Below are 25,163 nucleotides of genomic sequence, written 5' to 3'. Positions count from 1 at the left end.
TACACCGCGTGGAATCAGATACTTCGGTGTATCTCGTCCATGCTCACCACATAGCCAAAGTTAAACAAGTCCCGTTCCCCAGCATTTGGCCCCAATCCCGCTAAACCCATCCTATCCAGAAACTCATCCGATTACCTTTGCAATTTTCTGAGTGTAATCGCCTCCTCCACTTCCTCTGGTAGCTCATTCCAAACACGCACAACCTTCCGTGTGGGAAATGTGCCTCAGGTCCTTTGTCAATTTCAGCCCACTCACATTAAACCGATGCTCTCGATTTTTCAACTCACCCCAACTTGGGTAAAACACATAAATACTCAGTTTACAACCCTTCCATAAGATCATGTCGCAGCCGTTATGCTGCGGGGAAAGTCGTCCCAGCTTATTCCACCTCGCCCTACGGTCCAAACATTGACGACATCCTTGTCTATATTTTGTCATCAATTTCACGTGTTTTTTTTTACGTTTTCAAGATGTTAATTTCGCTGGACAATAACAAGCTATTGGAAACAGAAAGGTGAAACGTAGAATTGCTTCAACTTTCAGTGCTGGATGCCACTGAGCTGCAGTACGGTTGCCTCGGCTGGTTTCTGTAGTGTAGTGGTCATCACGTTCGCCTAACACGCGAAAGGTCCCCAGTTCGAGACTGGGTAGAAACTGCTTTCTTTTTCAAGTGCAGCCTTTCACATGCACAAGAACGGAGCTTCCTTGCTTGCTTTCCCATCTGCAACCTGCCTTCGAATTTGCTTGAACGAATCTGCTCTCGTAGTGAAATGCAAGGCAACTCCATTTAATTACTGTGCAAAGCGTTATAAAGTTTTTCTCCAACCTGGTTCTGATCATATGCCATTCTGTTTGAGAGTGTAGTTGCCGCGTTCTGATCCTTCCACGAAAAGCAGTACCGCATTTGCATTCCTTGCGCAGGCGACCCGGTTCAAAGGCAGGGAAGAAGCTGATGCGCTGGTGTCACAGCGCACCACGAATTCCTGAACTTGTCTGTCTGTCAAACGTACCCCAAAGTCGTCTCTGAAAGGCTTCATTTGGAAGCTGTCTGTCGTTATTCAACGCGCGAGATTTGGCACCGGAGGTCCTGAATCATGTTTTGGAGCAGTTCGCACGTTAGTGGCTCATTCAATCAGCAACAGCAATGAAAAAAAAACATACACTCTGAGAGGAACCTCCGGACCTGTGCTGTCATAGCGTCGCTAGTATTAAGGTGCGCCCCGAGATCTAAGCCATGTTGGAACTGTAACGGAGGAATCGACAGAGAGGCTACAGAATGACATCGCATCCATTTGATTTTCTTTAAATCACTGACGAGCAGGAAAATGTTCACGGAGAGGGCGAGTGGAGAAGTGTGGCAATTGAAGCTCTGGTGAAACTCCTTCTTTGTGATTCACTCAGCAAACAGAGACGTGAAGGTGACTCAGGCGTGAGAGCTCTTCACATCGAGAACAAAAAGCAATCAAGGGCAGTTAGCACCTCTTCCGGAGTGGCGGTGGGGTGAGGTAATTACCTTTTGAGTTCTGTTACTATGTTCAGAAACTGCCTTTTAGATTGAGGTGAACAGAAACGCCATTTCTAATAAGCACCATGGAAGTTAGCAAAATGTATTGAGTCGCTTCTCGTCGATTCCCGCACAGGTTTCCGACTCACTTGGTATCCATGTGGCTCATGTCCAGGAGTGAACATCTCTGCAGCAAATTGCACGGTTAAGGTAAAAGGCACGGAAAGTGTCATCTCGAACAGGCTCCGAGGTCAGAGCATCCTCACAATGTGATCTGTCGCTCTCGGAATGTAATGCGACTTCCGGTTTTAGGGTAGAGAACTTTCTTTGGGACCCTTATTCTGCAAAACAGACACAGTGACTGAATAAATGCTGCACGGTATGATTTGGAACACGGCCTGCTCAGCTTTGTGCATTTTCCCTGTAGTCCGGTGTGTTTTGTGTTCCGTGTAAACGTGAAAGTCGTCCTTTTTCGAGCAATGGGTGAAATCATTTAGCAAAGCAAGAATCGAAATTGCAGTAATGTCAAGCAGCTCATGGTTATTTGACCAAATCATAAGCGAACATATATTGTCACGCACTCACAGATACATTTGTAGCTGAAAAGAGTCCGAGAAGATAGACTCAGCTTAAAATTGATTTTTGTCTGGATTGATGGGCTATCATTATCTGCTGCGACATTGACATTGCAGCCGGGCACATCCCAGCAGCTGTGCGAGTCGGAGAGGGATCATGGAACCCTTTTCATGTGACTTTGCGTCTGTTGTTATGCAGGGGCACAATTGGAAATGCAAGAAAAAGGGCTGTGCGGTCGGCTGGTAGTGTGGCCGAGCGGTCTAAGGCGCTGGATCCAGGTTCCAGTCTTGAAAGGGGCGCGGGTTCGAATCCCGCCACTGCCATTTCTGCTGTTTAACTCCAATGCTGCAGCTTGTTAAAATGCTGTTTCCGCCCCCACTGTATTGATGTTGAAAACAAAAGTAAAATTGGTTTGCTTCCCGGGGTATTAACTGTGGTGTGGGACAGTGCCACGCGGAAAATCGCAAACAGCTCTGCTGTTCCAGGCAATTTGAGCGTTTACTGGAACCGAATGGAGACTGTTATTTCATCGCTGTTGTGATGAAACACTGCAGAAAGGAACGACTTCGTTACTTTTGCTCCGACTGACCATACTCCGTGAAATTCCCCGGACCCACAGTTGAGGATTTTTGCTGCTGGAAGTTACCTCAGAAACCCTGTTAACTCGTAATGTGGTGACTCGACTCGTCGTTATTTGGTTTTCTGGTCAATGGGAAAATCGATCCAATGAATTTCGATGTCACATGTTATTGAATTTCTCCCATTTCCTTCATTTCCGTCCTGGAGGCATCGGAACGGAAAGGGAATCTCATCGAGACTGTGATTGGTGAAATTCACTTTTTATGGCCCCTTCTCATTATGTTCTTTCTTTCTCTCTTTTCAGCATTGTCTGGGAAGTGTTGGTGCACTAAGGCTGCAGTATGTTTGAAAGAGTAGTTTGGAATTGCCCTGTTGTTAGTTGTGAGATTACTTTATGACTCATGCCCTCGGACTGTCTCACATTTAGCATTCATGCATCTCTGTGTCTGAAAATGCATTAGGCATGCCAGTTTTGTTTGTGTTCCGTGTTAAATGCTTACTGTTTTGCGATTCGCTCAGTACATTACGAGTTAACAGGGTTTCTGAGGTAACTTCCAGCAGCAAAAATCCTCAACTGAGGGTCTGGGAAAATTTCACGGAGTATGGTCAGTCGGAGCAAAAGTAAGGAAGTCGTTCGTTTCTGCAGTGTTTCACAATACTACCTTTCCCGTGAGCAGTCGAACAGACGAAACGATTGTGCCACAGACTGCGACGGCAAGCTCTGCTAAAAAGTAATCCTTTAAAGCCGGTGGAAGCAACACGACGGTATTGGGGTACACCGCGTGGAATCAGATACTTCGGTGTATCTCGTCCATGCTCACCACACAGCCAAAGTTAAACAAGTCCCGTTCCCCAGCATTTGGTCCCAAACCCGCTAAACCCATCCTATCCAGAAACTCATCCGATTACCTTTGCAATTTTCTGAGTGTAATAGCCTCCTCCACTTCCTCTGGTAGCTCATTCCAAACACGCACAACCTTCCGTGTGGGAAATGTGCCTCAGGTCCTTTGTTAATTTCAGCCCACTCACATTAAACCGATGCTCTCGCTTTTTTTCAACTCACCCCAACTTGGGTAAAACACATAAATACTCAGTTTACAACCCTTCCATAAGATCATGTCGCAGCCGTTATGCTGCGGGGAAAGTCGTCCCAGCTTATTCCACCTCGCCCTACGGTCCAAACATTGACGACATCCTTGTCTATATTTTGTCATCAATTTCACGTGTTTTTTTTTACGTTTTCAAGATGTTAATTTCGCTGGACAATAACAAGCTATTGGAAACAGAAAGGTGAAACGTAGAATTGCTTCAACTTTCAGTGCTGGATGCCACTGAGCTGCAGTACGGTAGCCTCGGCTGGTTTCTGTAGTGTAGTGGTCATCAAGTTCGCCTAACACGCGAAAGGTCCCCAGTTCGAGACTGGGCAGAAACTGCTTTCATTTTCAAGTGCAGCCTTTCACATGCACAAGAACGGAGCTTCCTTGCTTGCTTTCCCATCTGCAAACCTGCCTTCGAATTTGCTTGAACGAATCTGCTCTCGTAGTGAAATGCAAGGCAACTCCATTTAATTACTGTGCAAAGCGTTATAAAGTTTTTCTCCAACCTGGTTCTGATCATATGCCATTCTGTTTGAGAGTGTAGTTGCCGCGTTCTGATCCTTCCACGAAAAGCAGTACCGCATTTGCATTCCTTGCGCAGGCGACCCGGTTCAAAGGCAGGGAAGAAGCTGATGCGCTGGTGTCACAGCGCACCACGAATTCCTGAACTTGTCTGTCTGTCAAACGTACCCCAAAGTCGTCTCTGAAAGGCTTCATTTGGAAGCTGTCTGTCGTTATTCAACGCGCGAGATTTGGCACCGGAGGTCCTGAATCATGTTTTGGAGCAGTTCGCACGTTAGTGGCTCATTCAATCAGCAACAGCAATGAAAAAAAAACATACACTCTGAGAGGAACCTCCGGACCTGTGCTGTCATAGCGTCGCTAGTATTAAGGTGCGCCCCGAGATCTAAGCCATGTTGGAACTGTAACGGAGTTATCGACAGAGAGGCTACAGAATGACATCGCATCCATTTGATTTTCTTTAAATCACTGACGAGCAGGAAAATGTTCACGGAGAGGGCGAGTGGAGAAGTGTGGCAATTGAAGCTCTGGTGAAACTCCTTCTTTGTGATTCACTCAGCAAACAGAGACGTGAAGGTGACTCAGGCGTGAGAGCTCTTCACATCGAGAACAAAAAGCAATCAAGGGCAGTTAGCACCTCTTCCGGAGTGGCGGTGGGGTGAGGTAATTACCTTTTGAGTTCTGTTACTATGTTCAGAAACTGCCTTTTAGATTGAGGTGAACAGAAACGCCATTTCTAATAAGCACCATGGAAGTTAGCAAAATGTATTGAGTCGCTTCTCGTCGATTCCCGCACAGGTTTCCGACTCACTTGGTATCCATGTGGCTCATGTCCAGGAGTGAACATCTCTGCAGCAAATTGCCCGTTTAAGGTAAAAGGCACGGAAAGTGTCATCTCGAACAGGCTCCGAGGGCAGAGCATCCTCACAATGTGATCTGTCGCTCTCGGAATGTAATGCGACCTCCGGTTTTAGGGTAGAGAACTTTCTTTGGGACCCTTATTCTGCAAAACAGACACAGTGACTGAATAAATGCTGCACGGTATGATTTGGAACACGGCCTGCTCAGCTTTGTGCATTTTCCCTGTAGTCCGGTGTGTTTTGTGTTTCGTGTAAACGTGAAAGTCGTCCTTTTTCGAGCAATGGGTGAAATCATTTAGCAAAGCAAGAATCGAAATTGCAGTAATGTCAAGCAGCTCATGGTTATTTGACCAAATCATAAGCGAACATATATTGTCACGCACTCACAGATACATTTGTAGCTGAAAAGAGTCCGAGAAGATAGACTCAGCTTAAAATTGATTTTTGTCTGGATTGATGGGCTATCATTATCTGCTGCGACATTGACATTGCAGCCGGGCACATCCCAGCAGCTGTGCGAGTCGGAGAGGGATCATGGAACCCTTTTCATGTGACTTTGCGTCTGTTGTTATGCAGGGGCACAATTGGAAATGCAAGAAAAAGGGCTGTGCGGTCGGCTGGTAGTGTGGCCGAGCGGTCTAAGGCGCTGGATCCAGGTTCCAGTCTTGAAAGGGGCGCGGGTTCGAATCCCGCCACTGCCATTTCTGCTGTTTAACTCCAATGCTGCAGCTTGTTAAAATGCTGTTTCCGCCCCCACTGTATTGATGTTGAAAACAAAAGTAAAATTGGTTTGCTTCCCGGGGTATTAACTGTGGTGTGGGACAGTGCCACGCGGAAAATCGCAAACAGCTCTGCTGTTCCAGGCAATTTGAGCGTTTACTGGAACCGAATGGAGACTGTTATTTCATCGCTGTTGTGATGAAACACTGCAGAAAGGAACGACTTCCTTACTTTTGCTCCGACTGACCATACTCCGTGAAATTCCCCGGACCCACAGTTGAGGATTTTTGCTGCTGGAAGTTACCTCAGAAACCCTGTTAACTCGTAATGTGGTGACTCGACTCGTCGTTATTTGGTTTTCTGGTCAATGGGAAAATCGATCCAATGAATTTCGATGTCACATGTTATTGAATTTCTCCCATTTCCTTCATTTCCGTCCTGGAGGCATCGGAACGGAAAGGGAATCTCATCGAGACTGTGATTGGTGAAATTCACTTTTTATGGCCCCTTCTCATTATGTTCTTTCTTTCTCTCTTTTCAGCATTGTCTGGGAAGTGTTGGTGCACTAAGGCTGCAGTATGTTTGAAAGAGTAGTTTGGAATTGCCCTGTTGTTAGTTGTGAGATTACTTTATGACTCATGCCCTCGGACTGTCTCACATTTAGCATTCATGCATCTCTGTGTCTGAAAATGCATTAGGCATGCCAGTTTTGTTTGTGTTCCGTGTTAAATGCTTACTGTTTTGCGATTCGCTCAGTACATTACGAGTTAACAGGGTTTCTGAGGTAACTTCCAGCAGCAAAAATCCTCAACTGAGGGTCTGGGAAAATTTCACGGAGTATGGTCAGTCGGAGCAAAAGTAAGGAAGTCGTTCGTTTCTGCAGTGTTTCACAATACTACCTTTCCCGTGAGCAGTCGAACAGACGAAACGATTGTGCCACAGACTGCGACGGCAAGCTCTGCTAAAAAGTAATCCTTTAAAGCCGGTGGAAGCAACACGACGGTATTGTGGTACACCGCGTGGAATCAGATACTTCGGTGTATCTCGTCCATGCTCACCACATAGCCAAAGTTAAACAAGTCCCGTTCCCCAGCATTTGGCCCCAATCCCGCTAAACCCATCCTATCCAGAAACTCATCCGATTACCTTTGCAATTTTCTGAGTGTAATCGCCTCCTCCACTTCCTCTGGTAGCTCATTCCAAACACGCACAACCTTCCGTGTGGGAAATGTGCCTCAGGTCCTTTGTCAATTTCAGCCCACTCACATTAAACCGATGCTCTCGATTTTTCAACTCACCCCAACTTGGGTAAAACACATAAATACTCAGTTTACAACCCTTCCATAAGATCATGTCGCAGCCGTTATGCTGCGGGGAAAGTCGTCCCAGCTTATTCCACCTCGCCCTACGGTCCAAACATTGACGACATCCTTGTCTATATTTTGTCATCAATTTCACGTGTTTTTTTTTACGTTTTCAAGATGTTAATTTCGCTGGACAATAACAAGCTATTGGAAACAGAAAGGTGAAACGTAGAATTGCTTCAACTTTCAGTGCTGGATGCCACTGAGCTGCAGTACGGTTGCCTCGGCTGGTTTCTGTAGTGTAGTGGTCATCACGTTCGCCTAACACGCGAAAGGTCCCCAGTTCGAGACTGGGTAGAAACTGCTTTCTTTTTCAAGTGCAGCCTTTCACATGCACAAGAACGGAGCTTCCTTGCTTGCTTTCCCATCTGCAACCTGCCTTCGAATTTGCTTGAACGAATCTGCTCTCGTAGTGAAATGCAAGGCAACTCCATTTAATTACTGTGCAAAGCGTTATAAAGTTTTTCTCCAACCTGGTTCTGATCATATGCCATTCTGTTTGAGAGTGTAGTTGCCGCGTTCTGATCCTTCCACGAAAAGCAGTACCGCATTTGCATTCCTTGCGCAGGCGACCCGGTTCAAAGGCAGGGAAGAAGCTGATGCGCTGGTGTCACAGCGCACCACGAATTCCTGAACTTGTCTGTCTGTCAAACGTACCCCAAAGTCGTCTCTGAAAGGCTTCATTTGGAAGCTGTCTGTCGTTATTCAACGCGCGAGATTTGGCACCGGAGGTCCTGAATCATGTTTTGGAGCAGTTCGCACGTTAGTGGCTCATTCAATCAGCAACAGCAATGAAAAAAAAACATACACTCTGAGAGGAACCTCCGGACCTGTGCTGTCATAGCGTCGCTAGTATTAAGGTGCGCCCCGAGATCTAAGCCATGTTGGAACTGTAACGGAGGAATCGACAGAGAGGCTACAGAATGACATCGCATCCATTTGATTTTCTTTAAATCACTGACGAGCAGGAAAATGTTCACGGAGAGGGCGAGTGGAGAAGTGTGGCAATTGAAGCTCTGGTGAAACTCCTTCTTTGTGATTCACTCAGCAAACAGAGACGTGAAGGTGACTCAGGCGTGAGAGCTCTTCACATCGAGAACAAAAAGCAATCAAGGGCAGTTAGCACCTCTTCCGGAGTGGCGGTGGGGTGAGGTAATTACCTTTTGAGTTCTGTTACTATGTTCAGAAACTGCCTTTTAGATTGAGGTGAACAGAAACGCCATTTCTAATAAGCACCATGGAAGTTAGCAAAATGTATTGAGTCGCTTCTCGTCGATTCCCGCACAGGTTTCCGACTCACTTGGTATCCATGTGGCTCATGTCCAGGAGTGAACATCTCTGCAGCAAATTGCACGGTTAAGGTAAAAGGCACGGAAAGTGTCATCTCGAACAGGCTCCGAGGTCAGAGCATCCTCACAATGTGATCTGTCGCTCTCGGAATGTAATGCGACTTCCGGTTTTAGGGTAGAGAACTTTCTTTGGGACCCTTATTCTGCAAAACAGACACAGTGACTGAATAAATGCTGCACGGTATGATTTGGAACACGGCCTGCTCAGCTTTGTGCATTTTCCCTGTAGTCCGGTGTGTTTTGTGTTCCGTGTAAACGTGAAAGTCGTCCTTTTTCGAGCAATGGGTGAAATCATTTAGCAAAGCAAGAATCGAAATTGCAGTAATGTCAAGCAGCTCATGGTTATTTGACCAAATCATAAGCGAACATATATTGTCACGCACTCACAGATACATTTGTAGCTGAAAAGAGTCCGAGAAGATAGACTCAGCTTAAAATTGATTTTTGTCTGGATTGATGGGCTATCATTATCTGCTGCGACATTGACATTGCAGCCGGGCACATCCCAGCAGCTGTGCGAGTCGGAGAGGGATCATGGAACCCTTTTCATGTGACTTTGCGTCTGTTGTTATGCAGGGGCACAATTGGAAATGCAAGAAAAAGGGCTGTGCGGTCGGCTGGTAGTGTGGCCGAGCGGTCTAAGGCGCTGGATCCAGGTTCCAGTCTTGAAAGGGGCGCGGGTTCGAATCCCGCCACTGCCATTTCTGCTGTTTAACTCCAATGCTGCAGCTTGTTAAAATGCTGTTTCCGCCCCCACTGTATTGATGTTGAAAACAAAAGTAAAATTGGTTTGCTTCCCGGGGTATTAACTGTGGTGTGGGACAGTGCCACGCGGAAAATCGCAAACAGCTCTGCTGTTCCAGGCAATTTGAGCGTTTACTGGAACCGAATGGAGACTGTTATTTCATCGCTGTTGTGATGAAACACTGCAGAAAGGAACGACTTCGTTACTTTTGCTCCGACTGACCATACTCCGTGAAATTCCCCGGACCCACAGTTGAGGATTTTTGCTGCTGGAAGTTACCTCAGAAACCCTGTTAACTCGTAATGTGGTGACTCGACTCGTCGTTATTTGGTTTTCTGGTCAATGGGAAAATCGATCCAATGAATTTCGATGTCACATGTTATTGAATTTCTCCCATTTCCTTCATTTCCGTCCTGGAGGCATCGGAACGGAAAGGGAATCTCATCGAGACTGTGATTGGTGAAATTCACTTTTTATGGCCCCTTCTCATTATGTTCTTTCTTTCTCTCTTTTCAGCATTGTCTGGGAAGTGTTGGTGCACTAAGGCTGCAGTATGTTTGAAAGAGTAGTTTGGAATTGCCCTGTTGTTAGTTGTGAGATTACTTTATGACTCATGCCCTCGGACTGTCTCACATTTAGCATTCATGCATCTCTGTGTCTGAAAATGCATTAGGCATGCCAGTTTTGTTTGTGTTCCGTGTTAAATGCTTACTGTTTTGCGATTCGCTCAGTACATTACGAGTTAACAGGGTTTCTGAGGTAACTTCCAGCAGCAAAAATCCTCAACTGAGGGTCTGGGAAAATTTCACGGAGTATGGTCAGTCGGAGCAAAAGTAAGGAAGTCGTTCGTTTCTGCAGTGTTTCACAATACTACCTTTCCCGTGAGCAGTCGAACAGACGAAACGATTGTGCCACAGACTGCGACGGCAAGCTCTGCTAAAAAGTAATCCTTTAAAGCCGGTGGAAGCAACACGACGGTATTGTGGTACACCGCGTGGAATCAGATACTTCGGTGTATCTCGTCCATGCTCACCACATAGCCAAAGTTAAACAAGTCCCGTTCCCCAGCATTTGGCCCCAATCCCGCTAAACCCATCCTATCCAGAAACTCATCCGATTACCTTTGCAATTTTCTGAGTGTAATCGCCTCCTCCACTTCCTCTGGTAGCTCATTCCAAACACGCACAACCTTCCGTGTGGGAAATGTGCCTCAGGTCCTTTGTCAATTTCAGCCCACTCACATTAAACCGATGCTCTCGATTTTTCAACTCACCCCAACTTGGGTAAAACACATAAATACTCAGTTTACAACCCTTCCATAAGATCATGTCGCAGCCGTTATGCTGCGGGGAAAGTCGTCCCAGCTTATTCCACCTCGCCCTACGGTCCAAACATTGACGACATCCTTGTCTATATTTTGTCATCAATTTCACGTGTTTTTTTTTACGTTTTCAAGATGTTAATTTCGCTGGACAATAACAAGCTATTGGAAACAGAAAGGTGAAACGTAGAATTGCTTCAACTTTCAGTGCTGGATGCCACTGAGCTGCAGTACGGTAGCCTCGGCTGGTTTCTGTAGTGTAGTGGTCATCACGTTCGCCTAACACGCGAAAGGTCCCCAGTTCGAGACTGGGTAGAAACTGCTTTCTTTTTCAAGTGCAGCCTTTCACATGCACAAGAACGGAGCTTCCTTGCTTGCTTTCCCATCTGCAACCTGCCTTCGAATTTGCTTGAACGAATCTGCTCTCGTAGTGAAATGCAAGGCAACTCCATTTAATTACTGTGCAAAGCGTTATAAAGTTTTTCTCCAACCTGGTTCTGATCATATGCCATTCTGTTTGAGAGTGTAGTTGCCGCGTTCTGATCCTTCCACGAAAAGCAGTACCGCATTTGCATTCCTTGCGCAGGCGACCCGGTTCAAAGGCAGGGAAGAAGCTGATGCGCTGGTGTCACAGCGCACCACGAATTCCTGAACTTGTCTGTCTGTCAAACGTACCCCAAAGTCGTCTCTGAAAGGCTTCATTTGGAAGCTGTCTGTCGTTATTCAACGCGCGAGATTTGGCACCGGAGGTCCTGAATCATGTTTTGGAGCAGTTCGCACGTTAGTGGCTCATTCAATCAGCAACAGCAATGAAAAAAAAACATACACTCTGAGAGGAACCTCCGGACCTGTGCTGTCATAGCGTCGCTAGTATTAAGGTGCGCCCCGAGATCTAAGCCATGTTGGAACTGTAACGGAGGAATCGACAGAGAGGCTACAGAATGACATCGCATCCATTTGATTTTCTTTAAATCACTGACGAGCAGGAAAATGTTCACGGAGAGGGCGAGTGGAGAAGTGTGGCAATTGAAGCTCTGGTGAAACTCCTTCTTTGTGATTCACTCAGCAAACAGAGACGTGAAGGTGACTCAGGCGTGAGAGCTCTTCACATCGAGAACAAAAAGCAATCAAGGGCAGTTAGCACCTCTTCCGGAGTGGCGGTGGGGTGAGGTAATTACCTTTTGAGTTCTGTTACTATGTTCAGAAACTGCCTTTTAGATTGAGGTGAACAGAAACGCCATTTCTAATAAGCACCATGGAAGTTAGCAAAATGTATTGAGTCGCTTCTCGTCGATTCCCGCACAGGTTTCCGACTCACTTGGTATCCATGTGGCTCATGTCCAGGAGTGAACATCTCTGCAGCAAATTGCACGGTTAAGGTAAAAGGCACGGAAAGTGTCATCTCGAACAGGCTCCGAGGTCAGAGCATCCTCACAATGTGATCTGTCGCTCTCGGAATGTAATGCGACTTCCGGTTTTAGGGTAGAGAACTTTCTTTGGGACCCTTATTCTGCAAAACAGACACAGTGACTGAATAAATGCTGCACGGTATGATTTGGAACACGGCCTGCTCAGCTTTGTGCATTTTCCCTGTAGTCCGGTGTGTTTTGTGTTCCGTGTAAACGTGAAAGTCGTCCTTTTTCGAGCAATGGGTGAAATCATTTAGCAAAGCAAGAATCGAAATTGCAGTAATGTCAAGCAGCTCATGGTTATTTGACCAAATCATAAGCGAACATATATTGTCACGCACTCACAGATACATTTGTAGCTGAAAAGAGTCCGAGAAGATAGACTCAGCTTAAAATTGATTTTTGTCTGGATTGATGGGCTATCATTATCTGCTGCGACATTGACATTGCAGCCGGGCACATCCCAGCAGCTGTGCGAGTCGGAGAGGGATCATGGAACCCTTTTCATGTGACTTTGCGTCTGTTGTTATGCAGGGGCACAATTGGAAATGCAAGAAAAAGGGCTGTGCGGTCGGCTGGTAGTGTGGCCGAGCGGTCTAAGGCGCTGGATCCAGGTTCCAGTCTTGAAAGGGGCGCGGGTTCGAATCCCGCCACTGCCATTTCTGCTGTTTAACTCCAATGCTGCAGCTTGTTAAAATGCTGTTTCCGCCCCCACTGTATTGATGTTGAAAACAAAAGTAAAATTGGTTTGCTTCCCGGGGTATTAACTGTGGTGTGGGACAGTGCCACGCGGAAAATCGCAAACAGCTCTGCTGTTCCAGGCAATTTGAGCGTTTACTGGAACCGAATGGAGACTGTTATTTCATCGCTGTTGTGATGAAACACTGCAGAAAGGAACGACTTCCTTACTTTTGCTCCGACTGACCATACTCCGTGAAATTCCCCGGACCCACAGTTGAGGATTTTTGCTGCTGGAAGTTACCTCAGAAACCCTGTTAACTCGTAATGTGGTGACTCGACTCGTCGTTATTTGGTTTTCTGGTCAATGGGAAAATCGATCCAATGAATTTCGATGTCACATGTTATTGAATTTCTCCCATTTCCTTCATTTCCGTCCTGGAGGCATCGGAACGGAAAGGGAATCTCATCGAGACTGTGATTGGTGAAATTCACTTTTTATGGCCCCTTCTCATTATGTTCTTTCTTTCTCTCTTTTCAGCATTGTCTGGGAAGTGTTGGTGCACTAAGGCTGCAGTATGTTTGAAAGAGTAGTTTGGAATTGCCCTGTTGTTAGTTGTGAGATTACTTTATGACTCATGCCCTCGGACTGTCTCACATTTAGCATTCATGCATCTCTGTGTCTGAAAATGCATTAGGCATGCCAGTTTTGTTTGTGTTCCGTGTTAAATGCTTACTGTTTTGCGATTCGCTCAGTACATTACGAGTTAACAGGGTTTCTGAGGTAACTTCCAGCAGCAAAAATCCTCAACTGAGGGTCTGGGAAAATTTCACGGAGTATGGTCAGTCGGAGCAAAAGTAAGGAAGTCGTTCGTTTCTGCAGTGTTTCACAATACTACCTTTCCCGTGAGCAGTCGAACAGACGAAACGATTGTGCCACAGACTGCGACGGCAAGCTCTGCTAAAAAGTAATCCTTTAAAGCCGGTGGAAGCAACACGACGGTATTGTGGTACACCGCGTGGAATCAGATACTTCGGTGTATCTCGTCCATGCTCACCACATAGCCAAAGTTAAACAAGTCCCGTTCCCCAGCATTTGGCCCCAATCCCGCTAAACCCATCCTATCCAGAAACTCATCCGATTACCTTTGCAATTTTCTGAGTGTAATCGCCTCCTCCACTTCCTCTGGTAGCTCATTCCAAACACGCACAACCTTCCGTGTGGGAAATGTGCCTCAGGTCCTTTGTCAATTTCAGCCCACTCACATTAAACCGATGCTCTCGATTTTTCAACTCACCCCAACTTGGGTAAAACACATAAATACTCAGTTTACAACCCTTCCATAAGATCATGTCGCAGCCGTTATGCTGCGGGGAAAGTCGTCCCAGCTTATTCCACCTCGCCCTACGGTCCAAACATTGACGACATCCTTGTCTATATTTTGTCATCAATTTCACGTGTTTTTTTTTACGTTTTCAAGATGTTAATTTCGCTGGACAATAACAAGCTATTGGAAACAGAAAGGTGAAACGTAGAATTGCTTCAACTTTCAGTGCTGGATGCCACTGAGCTGCAGTACGGTAGCCTCGGCTGGTTTCTGTAGTGTAGTGGTCATCACGTTCGCCTAACACGCGAAAGGTCCCCAGTTCGAGACTGGGTAGAAACTGCTTTCTTTTTCAAGTGCAGCCTTTCACATGCACAAGAACGGAGCTTCCTTGCTTGCTTTCCCATCTGCAACCTGCCTTCGAATTTGCTTGAACGAATCTGCTCTCGTAGTGAAATGCAAGGCAACTCCATTTAATTACTGTGCAAAGCGTTATAAAGTTTTTCTCCAACCTGGTTCTGATCATATGCCATTCTGTTTGAGAGTGTAGTTGCCGCGTTCTGATCCTTCCACGAAAAGCAGTACCGCATTTGCATTCCTTGCGCAGGCGACCCGGTTCAAAGGCAGGGAAGAAGCTGATGCGCTGGTGTCACAGCGCACCACGAATTCCTGAACTTGTCTGTCTGTCAAACGTACCCCAAAGTCGTCTCTGAAAGGCTTCATTTGGAAGCTGTCTGTCGTTATTCAACGCGCGAGATTTGGCACCGGAGGTCCTGAATCATGTTTTGGAGCAGTTCGCACGTTAGTGGCTCATTCAATCAGCAACAGCAATGAAAAAAAAACATACACTCTGAGAGGAACCTCCGGACCTGTGCTGTCATAGCGTCGCTAGTATTAAGGTGCGCCCCGAGATCTAAGCCATGTTGCAACTGTAACGGAGGAATCGACAGAGAGGCTACAGAATGACATCGCATCCATTTGATTTTCTTTAAATCACTGACGAGCAGGAAAATGTTCACGGAGAGGGCGAGTGGAGAAGTGTGGCAATTGAAGCTCTGGTGAAACTCCTTCTTTGTGATTCACTCAGCAAACAGAGACGTGAAGGTGACTCAGGCGTGAGAGCTCTTCACATCGAGAACAAAAAGCAATCAAGGGCAGTTAGCACCTCTTCCGGAGTGGCGGTGGGGTGAGGTAATTACCTTTTGAGTTCTGTTACTATGTTCAGAAACTGCCTTTTAGATTGAGGTGAACAGAAACGCCATTTCTAATAAGCACCATGGAAGTTAGCAAAATGTATTGAGTCGCTTCTCGTCGATTCCCGCACAGGTTTCCGACTCACTTGGTATCCATGTGGCTCATGTCCAGGAGTGAACATCTCTGCAGCAAATTGCACGGTTAAGGTAAAAGGCACGGAAAGTGTCATCTCGAACAGGCTCCGAGGTCAGAGCATCCTCACAATGTGATCTGTCGCTCTCGGAATGTAATGCGACTTCCGGTTTTAGGGTAGAGAACTTTCTTTGGGACCCTTATTCTGCAAAACAGACACAGTGACTGAATAAATGCTGCACGGTATGATTTGGAACACGGCCTGCTCAGCTTTGTGCATTTTCCCTGTAGTCCGGTGTGTTTTGTGTTCCGTGTAAACGTGAAAGTCGTCCTTTTTCGAGCAATGGGTGAAATCATTTAGCAAAGCAAGAATCGAAATTGCAGTAATGTCAAGCAGCTCATGGTTATTTGACCAAATCATAAGCGAACATATATTGTCACGCACTCACAGATACATTTGTAGCTGAAAAGAGTCCGAGAAGATAGACTCAGCTTAAAATTGATTTTTGTCTGGATTGATGGGCTATCATTATCTGCTGCGACATTGACATTGCAGCCGGGCACATCCCAGCAGCTGTGCGAGTCGGAGAGGGATCATGGAACCCTTTTCATGTGACTTTGCGTCTGTTGTTATGCAGGGGCACAATTGGAAATGCAAGAAAAAGGGCTGTGCGGTCGGCTGGTAGTGTGGCCGAGCGGTCTAAGGCGCTGGATCCAGGTTCCAGTCTTGAAAGGGGCGCGGGTTCGAATCCCGCCACTGCCATTTCTGCTGTTTAACTCCAATGCTGCAGCTTGTTAAAATGCTGTTTCCGCCCCCACTGTATTGATGTTGAAAACAAAAGTAAAATTGGTTTGCTTCCCGGGGTATTAACTGTGGTGTGGGACAGTGCCACGCGGAAAATCGCAAACAGCTCTGCTGTTCCAGGCAATTTGAGCGTTTACTGGAACCGAATGGAGACTGTTATTTCATCGCTGTTGTGATGAAACACTGCAGAAAGGAACGACTTCCTTACTTTTGCTCCGACTGACCATACTCCGTGAAATTCCCCGGACCCACAGTTGAGGATTTTTGCTGCTGGAAGTTACCTCAGAAACCCTGTTAACTCGTAATGTGGTGACTCGACTCGTCGTTATTTGGTTTTCTGGTCAATGGGAAAATCGATCCAATGAATTTCGATGTCACATGTTATTGAATTTCTCCCATTTCCTTCATTTCCGTCCTGGAGGCATCGGAACGGAAAGGGAATCTCATCGAGACTGTGATTGGTGAAATTCACTTTTTATGGCCCCTTCTCATTATGTTCTTTCTTTCTCTCTTTTCAGCATTGTCTGGGAAGTGTTGGTGCACTAAGGCTGCAGTATGTTTGAAAGAGTAGTTTGGAATTGCCCTGTTGTTAGTTGTGAGATTACTTTATGACTCATGCCCTCGGACTGTCTCACATTTAGCATTCATGCATCTCTGTGTCTGAAAATGCATTAGGCATGCCAGTTTTGTTTGTGTTCCGTGTTAAATGCTTACTGTTTTGCGATTCGCTCAGTACATTACGAGTTAACAGGGTTTCTGAGGTAACTTCCAGCAGCAAAAATCCTCAACTGAGGGTCTGGGAAAATTTCACGGAGTATGGTCAGTCGGAGCAAAAGTAAGGAAGTCGTTCGTTTCTGCAGTGTTTCACAATACTACCTTTCCCGTGAGCAGTCGAACAGACGAAACGATTGTGCCACAGACTGCGACGGCAAGCTCTGCTAAAAAGTAATCCTTTAAAGCCGGTGGAAGCAACACGACGGTATTGTGGTACACCGCGTGGAATCAGATACTTCTGTGTATCTCGTCCATGCTCACCACATAGCCAAAGTTAAACAAGTCCCGTTCCCCAGCATTTGGCCCCAATCCCGCTAAACCCATCCTATCCAGAAACTCATCCGATTACCTTTGCAATTTTCTGAGTGTAATCGCCTCCTCCACTTCCTCTGGTAGCTCATTCCAAACACGCACAACCTTCCGTGTGGGAAATGTGCCTCAGGTCCTTTGTCAATTTCAGCCCACTCACATTAAACCGATGCTCTCGATTTTTCAACTCACCCCAACTTGGGTAAAACACATAAATACTCAGTTTACAACCCTTCCATAAGATCATGTCGCAGCCGTTATGCTGCGGGGAAAGTCGTCCCAGCTTATTCCACCTCGCCCTACGGTCCAAACATTGACGACATCCTTGTCTATATTTTGTCATCAATTTCACGTGTTTTTTTTTACGTTTTCAAGATGTTAATTTCGCTGGACAATAACAAGCTATTGGAAACAGAAAGGTGAAACGTAGAATTGCTTCAACTTTCAGTGCTGGATGCCACTGAGCTGCAGTACGGTAGCCTCGGCTGGTTTCTGTAGTGTAGTGGTCATCACGTTCGCCTAACACGCGAAAGGTCCCCAGTTCGAGACTGGGTAGAAACTGCTTTCTTTTTCAAGTGCAGCCTTTCACATGCACAAGAACGGAGCTTCCTTGCTTGCTTTCCCATCTGCAACCTGCCTTCGAATTTGCTTGAACGAATCTGCTCTCGTAGTGAAATGCAAGGCAACTCCATTTAATTACTGTGCAAAGCGTTATAAAGTTTTTCTCCAACCTGGTTCTGATCATATGCCATTCTGTTTGAGAGTGTAGTTGCCGCGTTCTGATCCTTCCACGAAAAGCAGTACCGCATTTGCATTCCTTGCGCAGGCGACCCGGTTCAAAGGCAGGGAAGAAGCTGATGCGCTGGTGTCACAGCGCACCACGAATTCCTGAACTTGTCTGTCTGTCAAACGTACCCCAAAGTCGTCTCTGAAAGGCTTCATTTGGAAGCTGTCTGTCGTTATTCAACGCGCGAGATTTGGCACCGGAGGTCCTGAATCATGTTTTGGAGCAGTTCGCACGTTAGTGGCTCATTCAATCAGCAACAGCAATGAAAAAAAAACATACACTCTGAGAGGAACCTCCGGACCTGTGCTGTCATAGCGTCGCTAGTATTAAGGTGCGCCCCGAGATCTAAGCCATGTTGCAACTGTAACGGAGGAATCGACAGAGAGGCTACAGAATGACATCGCATCCATTTGATTTTCTTTAAATCACTGACGAGCAGGAAAATGTTCACGGAGAGGGCGAGTGGAGAAGTGTGGCAATTGAAGCTCTGGTGAAACTCCTTCTTTGTGATTCACTCAGCAAACAGAGACGTGAAGGTGACTCAGGCGTGAGAGCTCTTCACATCGAGAACAAAAAGCAATCAAGGGCAGTTAGCACCTCTTCCGGAGTGGCGGTGGGGTGAGGTAATTACCTTTTGAGTTCTGTTACTATGTTCAGAAACTGCCTTTTAGATTGAGGTGAACAGAAACGCCATTTCTAATAAGCACCATGGAAGTTAGCAAAATGTATTGAGTCGCTTCTCGTCGATTCCCGCACAGGTTTCCGACTCACTTGGTATCCATGTGGCTCATGTCCAGGAGTGAACATCTCTGCAGCAAATTGCACGGTTAAGGTAAAAGGCACGGAAAGTGTCATCTCGAACAGGCTCCGAGGTCAGAGCATCCTCACAATGTGATCTGTCGCTCTCGGAATGTAATGCGACTTCCGGTTTTAGGGTAGAGAACTTTCTTTGGGACCCTTATTCTGCAAAACAGACACAGTGACTGAATAAATGCTGCACGGTATGATTTGGAACACGGCCTGCTCATCTTTGTGCATTTTCCCTGTAGTCCGGCGTGTTTTGTGTTCCGTGTAAACGTGAAAGTCGTCCTTTTTCGAGCGATGGGTGAAATCATTTAGCAAAGCAAGAATCGAAATTGCAGTAATGTCAAGCAGCTCATGGTTATTTGACCAAATCATAAGCGAACATATATTGTCACGCACTCACAGATACATTTGTAGCTGAAAAGAGTCCGAGAAGATAGACTCAGCTTAAAATTGATTTTTGTCTGGATTGATGGGCTATCATTATCTGCTGCGACATTGACATTGCAGCCGGGCACATCCCAGCAGCTGTGCGAGTCGGAGAGGGATCATGGAACCCTTTTCATGTGACTTTGCGTCTGTTGTTATGCAGGGGCACAATTGGAAATGCAAGAAAAGGGGCTGTGCGGTCGGCTGGTAGTGTGGCCGAGCGGTCTAAGGCGCTGGATCCAGGTTCCAGTCTTGAAAGGGGCGCGGGTTCGAATCCCGCCACTGCCATTTCTGCTGTTTAACTCCAATGCTGCAGCTTGTTAAAATGCTGTTTCCGCCCCCACTGTATTGATGTTGAAAACAAAAGTAAAATTGGTTTGCTTCCCGGGGAATTAACTGTGGTGTGGGACAGTGCCACGCGGAAAATCGCAAACTGCTCTGCTGTTCCAGGCAATTTGAGCGTTTACTGGAACCGAATGGAGACTGTTATTTCATCGCTGTTGTGATGAAACACTGCAGAAAGGAACGACTTCCTTACTTTTGCTCCGACTGACCATACTCCGTGAAATTTCCTCGGACCCACAGTTGAGGATTTTTGCTGCTGGAAGTTACCTCAGAAAACCTGTTAACTCGTAATGTGGTGACTCGACTCGTCGTTATTTGGTTTTCTGGTCAATGGGAAAATCGATCCAATGAATTTCGATGTCACATGTTATTGAATTTCTCCCATTTCCTTTATTTCCGTCCTGGAGGCATCGGAACGGAAAGGGAATCTCATCGAGACTGTGATTGGTGAAATTCACTTTTTATGGCCCCTTCTTATTATGTTCTTTCTTTCTCTCTTTTCAGCATTGTCTGGGAAGTGTTGGTGCACTAAGGCTGCAGTATGTTTGAAAGAGTAGTTTGGAATTGCCCTGTTGTTAGTTGTGAGATTACTTTATGACTCATGCCCTCGGACTGTCTCACATTTAGCATTCATGCATCTCTGTGTCTGAAAATGCATTAGGCATGCCAGTTTTGTTTGTGTTCCGTGTTAAATGCTTGCTGTTTTGCGATTCGCTCAGTACATTACGAGTTAACAGGGTTTCTGAGGTAACTTCCAGCACCAGAAATCCTCAACTGAGGGTCTGGGAAAATTTCACGGAGCATGGTCAGTCGGAGCAAAAGTAAGGAAGTCGCTCGTTTCTGCAGTGTTTCACAATACTACCTTTCCCGTGAGCAGTCGAACAGATGAAACGATTGTGCCACAGACTGCGACGGCAAGCTCTGCTAAAAAGTAATCCTTTAAAGCCGGTGTAAGCAACACGACGGTATTGGGGTACACCGCGTGGAATCAGATACTTCGGTGTATCTCGTCCATTCTCACCACCTAGCCAAAGTTAAACAAGTCCCGTTCCCCAGCATTTGGCCCCAATCCCGCTAAACCCATCCTATCCAGAAACTCATCCGATTACCTTTGCAATTTTCTGAGTGTAATCGCCTCCTCCACTTCCTCTGGTAGCTCATTCCAAACACGCACAACCTTCTGTGTGGGAAATGTGCCGCAGGTCCTTTGTTAATTTCAGCCCACTCACCTTAAACCGATGCTCTCGATTTTTCAACTCACCCCAACTTGGGTAAAACACATAAATACTCAGTTTACAACCCTTCCATAAGATCATGTCGCAGCCGTTATGCTGCGGGGAAAGTCGTCCCAGCTTATTCCACCTCGCCCTACGGTCCAAAGATTGACGACATCCTTGTCTATATTTTGTCATCAATTTCACGTGGTTTTTTTTACGTTTTCAAGATGTTAATTTCGCTGGACAAGAACAAGCTATTGGAAACAGAAAGGTGAAACGTAGAATTGCTTCAACTTTCAGTGCTGGATGCCACTGAGCTGCAGGACGGTAGCCTCGGCTGGTTTCTGTGGTGTAGTGGTCATCACGTTCGCCTAACACGCGAAAGGTCCCCAGTTCGAAACTGGACAGAAACTGCTTTCTTTTTCAAGTGCAGCCTTTCACTTGCACAAGAACGGAGCTTCCTTGCTTGACTTCCCATCTGCAAACCTGCCTTCGAATCTGCTCTCGTAGTGAAATGCAAGGCAACTCCATTTAATTACTGTGCAAAGCGTTATAAAGTTTTTCTCCAACCTGGTTCTGATCATATGCCATTCTGTTTGAGAGTGCAGTTGCCGCGTTCTGATCCTTCCACGAAAAGCAGTACCGCATTTGCATTCCTTGCGCAGGCGGCCCGGTTCAAAGGCAGGGAAGAAGCTGATGCGCTGGTGTCACAGCGCACCACGAATTCCTGAACTTGTCTGTCTGTCAAACGTACCCCAAAGTCGTCTCTGAAAGGCTTCATTTGGAAGCTGTCTGTCGTTATTCAACGCGCGAGAGTTGGCACCGGAGGTCCTGAACCATGTTTTGGAGCAGTTCGCACGTTCGTGGCTCATTCAATCAGCAACAGCAATGAAAAAAACATACACTCTCAGAGGAACCTCCGCACCTGTGCTGTCATAGCGTCTCTAGTATTAAGGTGCGCCCCGAGATCTAAGCCATGTTGGAACTGAAACGGAGGAATCGACAGAGAGGCTACAGAATGACATCGCATCCATTTAATTTTCTTCAAATCATTGACGAGCAGGAAAGTGTTCACGGGGAGGGCGAGTGGAGAAGTGTGGCAATTGAAGCTCTGGTGAAACTCCTTCTTTGTGATTCACTCAGCAAACAGAGACGTGAAGGTGACTCAGGCGTGAGAGCTCTTCACATCGAAAACAAAAAGCAATCAAGGGCAGTTAGCACCACTTCCGGAGTGGCGGTGGGGTGAGGTAATTACCTTTTGAGTTCTGTTACTATGTTCAGAAACTGCCTTTTAGATTGAGGTGAACAGAAACTCCATTTCTAATAAGCACCATGGAAGTTAGCAAAATTTATTGAGTCGCTTCTCGTCGATTCCCGCACAGGTTTCCGACTCACTTGGTATCCATGTGGCTCATGTCCAGGAGTGAACATCTCTGCAGCAAATTGCACGGTTAAGGTAAAAGGCACGGAAAGTGTCATCTCGAACAGGCTCCGAGGTCAGAGCATCCTCACAATGTGATCTGTCGCTCTCGGAATGTAATGCGACTTCCGGTTTTAGGGTAGAGAACTTTCTTTGGGACCCTTATTCTGCAAAACAGACACAGTGACTGAATAAATGCTGCACGGTATGATTTGGAACACGGCCTGCTCATCTTTGTGCATTTTCCCTGTAGTCCGGCGTGTTTCGTGTTCCGTGTAAACGTGAAAGTCGTCCTGTTTCGAGCAATGGGTGAAATCATTTAGCAAAGCAAGAATCGAAATTGCAGGAATGTCAAGCAGCTCATGGTTATTTGACCAAATCATAAGCGAACATATATTGTCACACACTCACAGATACATTTGTAGCTGAAAAAAGTCTGAGAAGATAGACTCAGCTTACCATTGATTTTCGTCTGGATTGATGGGCTATCATTATCTGCTGCGAAATTGACATTGTAGCCGGGCACATCCCAGCAGCTGTGCGAGTGGGAGAGGGATCATGGAACCCTTTTCATGTGACTTTGCGTCTGTTGTTATGCAGGGGCACAATTGGAACTGCAAGACTACGGGCAGCGTGGTTGCCTGGTAGTCTGGCCGAGCGGTCTAAGACGCTGGATCCAGGTTCCAGTCTTGAAAGGGGCGCGGGTTCGAATCCCGCCACTGCCATTTCTGCTGTTTAACTGCAATGCTGCAGCTTGTCAAAATGCTGTTTCGGTCCTCACTGTATTGATGTTGAAAACAAAAGTAAAATGGGTTTGCTTCCCGGGGAATTAACGGTGTTGTGGGATAGTGCCACGCAGAAAATCACAAAAAGCTCTGCTGTTCCAGGCAATTTGTGCGTTTACTGGAACCGAATGGAGACTGTTATTTCATCGCTGTTGTGATGAAACACTGCAGAAACGAACGACTTCCTTACTTTTGCTCCGACTGACCATACTCCGTGAAATTTTCCCAGACCCTCAGTTGAGGATTTTTGCTGCTGGACGTTACCTCAGAAACCCTGTTAACTCGTAATGTGGTGACTCGACTCGTCGTTATTTGGTTTTCTGGCCAATGGGAAAATCGATCCAATGAATTTCGATGTCATATGTTATTGAATTTCTCCTATTTCCTTTATTTCCGTCCTGGAGACATCGGAAGGGAAAGGTAATCTAATCGAGACTGTGATTGATGAAATTCACTTTTTATGGCCCGTTCTTATTATGTTCTTTCTTTCTCTCTTTTCAGCATTGTCTGGGAAGTGTTGGTGCAGTATGTTTGAAAGAGTAGTTTGGAATTGCCCTGTTGTTAGTTGTGAGATTACTTTATGACTCATGCCCTCGGACTGTCTCACATTTAGCATTCATGCATCTCTCTGTCTGAAAATGCATTCGGCATGCCAGTTTTGTTTGTGTTCCGTGTTAAATGCTTTCTGTGTTGAAACGTAGAATTGCTTCAACTTTCAGTGCTGGATGCCACTGACCGGCAGTTGGCAGGCCTCGGGTGGTTTCTGTAGTGTAGTGGTCATCCCGATCGCCTAACACGCGAAAAGTCCCTAGTTCGAAACTGTGCAGAAACTGCTTTGTTCTTCAACTGCAACCTTTCACATGCACAAGAACTGAGCTTCCTTGCTTGCTATCCCATCTGCGAATTAGCTCTCGTGAAATGTCAGGCAACTCCATTTAATTACTGTGCAAAGCATTATAAAGTTTTTCTCCAACCTGGTTCTGATCATATGCCATTCTGTTTGAGAGTGTAGTTGCCGCATTCTGATCCTTCCACGAAAAGCAGTACCGCATTTGCATTCCTTGCGCAGGCGGCCCGGTTCAAAGGCAGGGAAGAAGCTGATGCGCTGGTGTCACAGCGCACAACGAATTCCTGAACTTGTCTGTCTGTCAAACGTACCCCAAAGTCGTCTCTGAAAGGCTTCATTTGGAAGCTGTCTGTCGTTATTCAACGTGCGAGAATTTGCACCGGAGGTCCTGAATCATGTATTGGAGCATTTCGCACGTTAGTGGCTCATTCAATCACAACAGCAATGTAAAGAAATTTCACTCTCAGAGGAACCTTTGGACTTTTACTGGAGCTGCAACTGCCTCACTTCCCCACTCGCCCTCCCCGTTTACATTTTCCTGCTCGTCCGTGATTTAAAGAAAAGCAAATGGATGCGATGTCATTCTGTAGCCTCTCTGTCGATTCTTCCGTTTCAGTTCCAACATGGCTTAGATCTCGGGGCGCACCTTAATATTAGCGACGCTATGAAAGCACCCCTGTTCCCTCAGTGTGGTAATAGGCCATTTGTTTGAAAAATAATGACCCTCTTAATAGTAACCCACCCAAACATTTTTCCCGATCACATTTCTTCACATTTATTTCTGACTAATACACATATCCCTGAACACAACGTGCGGTTTAGCATGGCCAGCTCACCTAACCTGCATATGTTTGGATTGTGGGGGGACACCACAGCAAAGACACATGGACTTGGGGAGAACGTGCAAAGTCCCCACAGTCACCCGAGGAGGGAATCAAACCAATGTCCCTGGCGCTGTGAGGCAGCATTGTTAAACATTGAGGTACCATGTAATCTTCTGCAATAAGTAAAATCAGTGAATGATACGAAAAAATAAGTTTCAAATGAACACTCTCCGATAATGTCAAAGCATGTCAATCTTACATTCAATACGAATAGGTGGATGGAAAACAAAAAAAAACAAAATCCCGGCAATTCATGTATAAACAATAATTAAAAATTTAATTTGATCAAAGGTCATAACAATATTTAGACGAATTGCAATTTTTAATAACAAATGTAGGTAATTAGCTGACTAATGAACACTTGGAAGTGGCATATATTTAC

The 25,163-nt window shown here is 46.0% G+C and overlaps 6 non-coding genes across 6 annotated transcripts; all 6 read left to right on the top strand.

The window, feature by feature from the left end:
* The first annotated feature begins 2,321 nt into the window (after positions 1–2,321).
* On the top strand, positions 2,322–2,403 carry trnal-cag (transfer RNA leucine (anticodon CAG)). Its single transcript has one exon. It is a non-coding gene; the product is annotated as a tRNA-Leu (tRNA).
* A 3,354-nt stretch (positions 2,404–5,757) lies between these two features.
* On the top strand, positions 5,758–5,839 carry trnal-cag (transfer RNA leucine (anticodon CAG)). The gene has a single exon. It is a non-coding gene; the product is annotated as a tRNA-Leu (tRNA).
* Positions 5,840–9,190: 3,351 nt separating this feature from the next.
* Positions 9,191–9,272, top strand: trnal-cag (transfer RNA leucine (anticodon CAG)). Its single transcript has one exon. It is a non-coding gene; the product is annotated as a tRNA-Leu (tRNA).
* A 3,351-nt stretch (positions 9,273–12,623) lies between these two features.
* Positions 12,624–12,705, top strand: trnal-cag (transfer RNA leucine (anticodon CAG)). The gene has a single exon. It is a non-coding gene; the product is annotated as a tRNA-Leu (tRNA).
* A 3,351-nt stretch (positions 12,706–16,056) lies between these two features.
* trnal-cag (transfer RNA leucine (anticodon CAG)) lies at positions 16,057–16,138 on the top strand. Its single transcript has one exon. It is a non-coding gene; the product is annotated as a tRNA-Leu (tRNA).
* A 3,351-nt stretch (positions 16,139–19,489) lies between these two features.
* Positions 19,490–19,571, top strand: trnal-cag (transfer RNA leucine (anticodon CAG)). The gene has a single exon. It is a non-coding gene; the product is annotated as a tRNA-Leu (tRNA).
* Positions 19,572–25,163: the final 5,592 nt, after the last annotated feature.

This window comes from Chiloscyllium punctatum, chromosome 31 (genome assembly GCF_047496795.1).
Source record: "Chiloscyllium punctatum isolate Juve2018m chromosome 31, sChiPun1.3, whole genome shotgun sequence".
Classification (NCBI taxonomy): Eukaryota; Metazoa; Chordata; class Chondrichthyes; order Orectolobiformes; family Hemiscylliidae; genus Chiloscyllium; species Chiloscyllium punctatum.
Note: the sequence above shows the minus strand (reverse complement) of the source record. Positions and strands in the feature narration are given on the sequence as shown.